The sequence below is a fragment of the Notothenia rossii genome (genome assembly GCF_949606895.1).
Source record: "Notothenia rossii genome assembly, chromosome: 12".
NCBI classification, from domain to species: Eukaryota; Metazoa; Chordata; class Actinopteri; order Perciformes; family Nototheniidae; genus Notothenia; species Notothenia rossii.
In genome coordinates, this window is record NC_136911.1 from 21730090 (window position 1) to 21737590 (window position 7501).

General features: G+C 44.0%; 1 long non-coding RNA gene across 1 annotated transcript in view; it reads left to right on the plus strand.

Moving 5' to 3' along the window:
- LOC307026025 overlaps positions 1–7280 on the plus strand; it is a 58781-nt gene extending 51501 nt beyond the window's left edge. The window contains exon 3 of the long non-coding RNA XR_013804317.1: positions 2609–7280. This is a non-coding gene — a long non-coding RNA (uncharacterized lncRNA). The remainder of the gene's footprint in view (positions 1–2608) is intronic.
- Positions 7281–7501: the final 221 nt, after the last annotated feature.

The following is a 7501-nucleotide window of genomic DNA, read 5'->3' on the forward strand; positions in this document are numbered from 1 at the left end:
TTCAATATATCTCCCCGTTTCACAGACCTAATTGTCTTCAGTTATCTGCAGTTAGATCTGCCTGAAACACGCTTCCTTACAACATTTAACATACACACAAACACGATAGGATCTCCAACACCCCCCACCATGTGAACCACTGCTAAGTGTGAACAGGATTTGTCAAATTAGCCTGTTTGCAGGCTTGCAGCATCACTTTTAATGAGGTATCAGGTCCTCAAGGTCATCTCCTTTTCTCCAGCTTGTGTGTACGTCTTTGTGTGAGAGTGTGTTTCCTCTTCCCCTCTGTTTGTTTGTGTTCTTTTTTTTAATTGAAAAATGTTGACTCAGGTTGTCTCCATCTGTTAAGTGAGGAGCAGCATGACCGCAAATAATTATGACCTTTGCAGTCTGTCTTTTCCCAGAATGCCGTTCTGTCACGAAGAACAGTGCTCGTGATGGAAAAAGAGAAAAGTGTTCTAGCACTTTCTTTATGAATACAAATATATTACCTGAGGATACTGTGCAGTCATTTAGAGAATTGACTCTGAATGTGTGAACATCCGTCTCTTTGTCTTCCATAGTCATGTTTGTCTGTAATTCATATTTGCTTCCTCCCTTCACTCTCTTTTCCCATTTGTAGCCACAGGGGTCAAAGACAACGCACTCGCTTCACGTTAGTCAACAATAGCTTTTTGGTCATGGCTCACAACGTCCACACTTACCTCTACAGACAAGGGTCGTCAATTTTATTGTTTAAGAGTCATTCTGCCTAACATTTATTGACTCCATTTCCTTTCATTTCTTGACCTAACTACCCGTTCAGTTCTCGTCTCCTATTCACTCGATGGCTTCAGTGCATATGTATTCACCAAGACCTCTCTCATTTCCAGCGCTCGTCTCATTCTTCACGGACAGTTCTATTTCTGTAATGGTGCACGGTCAACCATTATTTCTCCAGCACACATTTGTCTGTCTCCGGCACATGCCCATTCACAGATGGAGCTTTTCACCTTGGTGTCACCTAGAAGTGCCTCGTCCTCAAACCTCAAACCAAACCTTCGCTAACAGAGCTAGCACAGTTAGCCGAGCTAAACCTCCACCCACATAAATACACTGTGACTCAATGGGAGGAAGCATGCCCACAGTGGCAATGATAACAGTGGGACTGGTCTAGGCGCATATAGCCAGGGGAGTGCTACTGTCCCTCCTCTGTCAAAGTAAAAACAGTGAGGTGCTAAACACCTTCCATCCCAGCAGTGGCGGGGGGGCTCCCAATGCCATTAGAAAAAAGTGTGGCAAAACACTTGGAGTGTCAATTCCTCAGGCTGGTTATACTGCAAGACTGTGAGTGTCCAGGGAGCTGGCCATCGTCATGCCAGTAGGACAGAGAGACAGGGGGCTCTGGGAATTATGGAGGATCATGCAGAGATGGTGGGGGGGAGGTGTACTGAGCTGCTGTATATGTGGTCTGACCCCAGGATTTAACTACCTACCGGCAGGCGGGTGTAGTGAAGAGCCCACCTACACAAACAGAGGCTGGTGCTAATGACTGTGCATGCATTAACACACACAGACACGCCTGCATGCAATGACAGAGCTACACACTGCAGACACACACACATGCAGGGGCTCACGTGATAACAGAGAAAAGTAGACCGGGCCTTGATGGGTTAAATGGCCTTGTCCCCCCTGTGTTGAGGGGGAATGTGCTCCTGTGCTGTGAGCGATGGCTTCCTCTCTCTGGGGCTCCAGCATGGGGCCAGACTGGTGGCTGTTAGCTGGAGATGGATGACTTCTCATCCTGCCTCTTCCGACAAGTAGAGAGCACGGGCAGAAAACAACACAGAGAGCCTGAGCATGCAGCCAGGGGTAACACGCAGTGGACGGTGCACTCTGCTAAAGGAGAACAAAAAAACATCAAGAGATGAATCAGCTTTAAGATGGAGATTCTGAATTAACTAAAGTGTTAATTCCTTTGGTTGATCACATAGGGTGTATAACAGCAATGCAATGCATACGATACAGGGGTTACAAGCCTATATATAGTTAGATATTAATATACTGTGAGCAAGGAGGTAAATAGTTTGTTTTACAGGGAAAGTACTACAAAAATAATACCATTTGCAGATGATATCGTTGTTTCTTTTTCTAAATAAAAACTGAGAAATCATTTTAGTAATGCCAACATTACAATTCTTATAGTGGGGTAATGGAAGGTCCATGAATAATGGGGATTATGTTAAAAAAAATAAAAAAAATAATGTATTCATTTATTCAATATTTATTCAATATAATTATATAAACCTGCAAAAACGATTTTTTTTTTATTGGGACATGTTTAATGTATTATGTTGACTGCAGACATTGATTACAACTGAAATTAATCCAGAATCATGGAGCAAGTCTCCAAAAGAAGTAACAACATTGTGCTCGGTCCATGTGTGAGACCACATGAGTTACTGCGACTTCATCTTCCCTCTACATGGTCCAAGAATGGAGGTCACCCTCAAAGCCCAGTACAAAGAGCGGGCTGATCCTGCGGTGTTGACTTTAACATAGCGTCCCACCTCCCCTGCGCAGTGTTAAGAGACGCCTGAACAATGTATCTAAAGTGAAGTTCTCCCAGCAGGTGGAGGTTCAAACGGGTCCCAGACCAGAGGCACCTCGGGAGGGATCGGATGGCTGCTGCCTGAAGGCCTGGCCATAGTTTGACCCGCACTAAAAAACAGGCCTGTTCCACACCATTGCTGCTCTCCCCCTGCTGAAACAACACCAAGGGAAAGTGTGCGTCAATACGTGCATGGGCTCGGGTGTAAACGATGTGTGTGTGCGGCTGTGAGTGGTGAAAGAAGGGCATGTTAAGGTGTACGTGCACCTGAAAACACTGACCCAAAGTTGGGTAAACACACAAATGACCACCTTGTGGGCTTCCTGCTTTGAACTGCTGTGACGTGCAGCTGAGTGAGTCAGTGAACAAACACATGACCCGTGAGTGTGAAGAATTCTTCATGTGAGGTCAAATGTGTAGATCTACATGAAAGCACGGTGTTAACGTTGTTGAGCATTAGTAAAGTTTCATATGAGAAGTTATCCAAACTTCCATGAGAACTTCGGTTTAGCTCAGGAGGCAGATCGTTTCTCCATATGCCTTTATTCTGAAGATTGCATTGAGTCCGAACACAAGGTATCTATAAAGCGCAGCGAATAGGTCAGACATGTGATAGGGAAGGGACTAGTGAACATCTTAACGGCCGTTGATGGCCACCAGCTGCTAGGCCCCGCCCTTTGGTCATTGACTGATGGGCCAAACTTGACCTTCTCTCTGAGCAGCGAGGGGTACGGGGCCGGGGGATTGAAAACATCCTCTTGGAGTGATGGCTGTTTCAGCGACTGGAGACATGAGAAACATGGCCTGCCAGTCACACACTCTCTGCTCTATCAGAAAGAGCCAGCAGTGGCATGCCAGACATGTCACCCATGCGCCAGGCAGACTTCTCAGGCCAAGCTGAGCCAGCAGGACGCCACGCTCCACTAACGTTACCTGATAGAGTTAACAGAGAGGGAGAGGCAATGAGAGGTTTTAAAGACTGGCTATTGCAATACTACGTTATGTTCTGCAGCTGAGCCGGCTGCAGATACTCAAAGTGGTATATTGTGGGTTCTGCTTCTTGGATTGTATCCAAGATTCAGCAAGACATCTGCTCTATTGACAGGAATGCCATAGCCTGGCGACTGACAAATAGAGACAAATATGCACACTGTATGTCTCTGTGCATGCATGTGCAGAGAGACAGGATATTATTTGCACATTATGCTGTATTAATATATGAGAGAGGACTTGCTGTGCATGCAAAATCATTTTTCAGGCCTGTGATTAAGCCAAAACGTATTTGAATGTGCAAGGACATCATTGGCCGTGGATGGAATTGTTTTGCTTAGGCGTAAAATGCAAATAAAAACCAAATTAAACAACAAAATTGAACAAAAAATATTGCTCCCAATGCAGGGACTTCTATAGGGGTTCATTGTATACAATATTCTATGATTTTAGGAAACCTTTGGAAAAAGAAAAGGGGGCAGAGGGAAAGCGGGAGACAACAGTGAAAGTGCCTTTGATTGTAATTGACAAAAAGCCAATTTTGGGGGCTATGGGGGTGGGTTATATGTGGGTCGGATGTTTGATTTGCCGTTGATTTGCAGAGTCCCGCAATTTAAAATCAGCAACTCTTAAATGCTTTCAGACGTGATTTCTCTTTTTTGGGGATTCATTAGTCTGAGACAGAACAAACATACCCAAAAATACATTTTTCTCTGGAACTTCATTTGTGGTCATAACCATGTATTGCTCGTTTGAAGGATGGACCATGTGTGGGAAAGCGAGTGATCTGACGCTGATTACAGGGACTCTAATTCTAGACACCTCAGAAAAAAAAAATTTATTGGCTTTTCCATGTTTTCCGGCGATAATGAGGAGCTCAGTGGGTCAGACCGCGACTGTGGTCGGTGGTGAGTGACCTCGCAGGAAAAGTGACATGTGAAAGTGTCAAAGGGAGATTTCTCTCAGTGGAGAAGCAGGAATGACAGCGCAGTGAAAGTAGCTATCTGTGGATTGGGTTGAGTTAGCCACATATAATGTTAAAGGGGACATCTCCTGATAGTCATGCTTGAGAAACGGCATGAGAAAATGATGTGCGCCCAGGTGGTCAAATGCTCTTTTTGTCTCTCAGCAGACAACCAGTGCTGCTTTTATTGCTGTTCATCACTTTAAAGGAGGACCCATGGCGGGTGTTTACGGTTCCTCGCTTCCCCTCCGTCCTGCATGCCTCCAAAACGAGCAGGGGCTTTTGTTGTAAGAGGGGAAAACTTGTAAGGGCTTATGGTATATGGCGTGAATATATGGCGTGTGAGTAATAAACCATACATCTATTCACGTCGAGCTGCTTGGAGTCCAGACGACTCCACATGCCTCTCACGAAGACCCCATATGGGCACCCAATTTAATTTATACAATGACAAAAAAGAACACTCAATTTATTTGATGCCATATTATACGTATGCAATGGTGGTCCTATTGGGAACATATTGTTGCCAGTCATTAGGCCCAGATTAAAACTTACATACATATACATAAAGCCCAACATAATGATATTGAGTTGGCATCCATAAATTGTGGAGATATAGTGTCGGCAGATAGAAGGCATATGGCCATGGTAGGACACTGCTCCTTGTAATTGAGCAGCAGAGCAAGCAGTCCATAAAGATGCCAAGACATAGTTAAATATTTATGTAGATGAATGGAGTAATAAATAAATGGTTAAATGAATAATGGCTCGACTAACGTGATCGCAATAGATAAGTCATGTTTTATTCAGGATGTCTAACCCGTCGCAGAGGAAAGAAGACGTTATTTTAATGAGTCGTTTGTTTAAATTGCCTCTAAGTTAAAGCAAAGACACGGTATTTTGACAGAAGTGCATTATCAATTATTAGTTTTTTATAATAGCGTCCGAGCTCTTATTAAAGTTGTACAAAGTTTCAGGCCTTTGGTTTAAATCACATATCTATATAATAAAAAAAAGAAATCTGGTTGAGTTGTAAAACCTGAGTTAATCAGGACGGCTTCATATTGTAATATTCCTCTATCTAACAAAACCATTTCCTCCCTTTATAGCTGGATGAAAGTCGCCCTGTGCTTTTCTTCTGTGGGGATATTGTGTGTCTCTGGACTCCCTGCTGAGCTTGACCAGATTGCTGTTCAGGCGCGCCCTCTACAGGCTGGAAGTGGAACTGAGCGCCCACGGGCAGGAGGACATAATGCAGAAATGACTATGAAAACATACAAGGAGGGGGTTTTTTAAAACGAGAAAACATTTTGATATGAACTTTTCTAACAAAGTCCAGAATGTGCTCGGTGTTGTTCCTGCGTCATGCTCCGAGACCCTGAGATAGTAAAACGGTCAGCAGCACACACACTACCCACTGTGAAGTCAGCACCACAGCAGACATGAAGCTGTCCACAGCATGCCATCAGGACTCACTCTTTGTCCTTCAGACTCTTCCCTCTGCTACCCACGGATGGAAAAAATATGCTATTGTACCATAATACAGTCACGAATACTGCGTCTCCTAACAAGAGATCCACGTGAACCCAGAGTCACCGAGAAGGAAGACATGTGTGTGATTATTCTGGAGACAGTGCAGGAAATATTCAATGTCTTCTATAACGAATAATACTTTAATGATGGTGTTGATCTCCCTGGGGCCCACTTCAAGAACTTCACTTTATACAATCATTTGACAATATTTGCAAAAAGGCAGTGTAATCCTTTTTCAGGTCACATTTGGTTTAAGAAAGAAGAAAGCCTCAGCATGATTTCAGGATTTGCCTGCAGAAGCTGCATGACATTTTGGTGGAGGAACTCATTTTCAGGAGGTTGTTGTTTGTCCTTGTTTGCGTGTGTGTTGCCGTGTGTGTGTATGACCGAGTGTGTGTATCCTTTGAAGGCGATGTCTTCCCCTGTGTGTCTTTATTGTGGGGCAGCTGAGGCCTGTAGCTCCGTCCAGCACCCAGACACCAGCTGCACCACTGCCGGCTTTTGATGTCCGAGGCTGCCCAGCCCCTGACCGGAGACACCGAGCATCCAGCAACCATCTTCAGTAAGACATTTAAAATAAGCCAGAAACAACTCACTCCTATTCCTATGTTTTTATTATCTAACGGGAGAGGAGAATTTGTTTGATATCTGTGGACAAAAAACAAGCTGTTCGGGTCCGGGCACTCTGGGGTGTCTGACTGATTGACTGCATGGGCAAAGTTCCCAGGGTCTTTCTTTGTGTCCGACTGCTTTTCAAACAGCCTCGGGCTTGAGAGAGTTTTGCCTCGGGCAGAAAAATGATAAATTAGAATTACATTTTACCAAATCAGAGTGTCTAGGTTTTGGACTAGAAAGGTGCAAGAATGAAACGGAGGAAGCCTTTTATCGTAAGGAATCAAAGCACAATGGTGTTGACGGCAGTGTGTTGGTCCTTTGGAAGAGTAATCATATGAATATGCAAAATAAAAAATAGACAGGGCTTCCCGCTGCTGTGTTGATGCAATTGATAGGACACTTTTGAATTTGATTTGGTTTGTAGTTTACATTTTTCCACATTAGCATCGAGACACACAACCTGAGACTCTTGATCATGTGCAGTTTGTCTACTCAGTGAACAATAACATTGGTGTATATGTACTTTTCTAATTGATTTGAAGCTTGCACACAATAAACTGAGATGTACAGTAAACACTTGAAATGCCATTGGTTGTATCTGCACCACATTTTCCAAGAGTCTCAAACTTGTTTCAACTTCCTCTCCTGTCCTTAAAGTATAGTCTGTCCTTCAAGACAAGGTGAGTCCAGAGCTGTCCAGCCGGTGATGAGTGGAGCAGAGGGGCACACATCAAAGATATGGCCTCCTAAGAGTACCAGAAAGGAACAAAGAAAGGTGAAACAGTATGTATTGATCCTATTATCCTTTC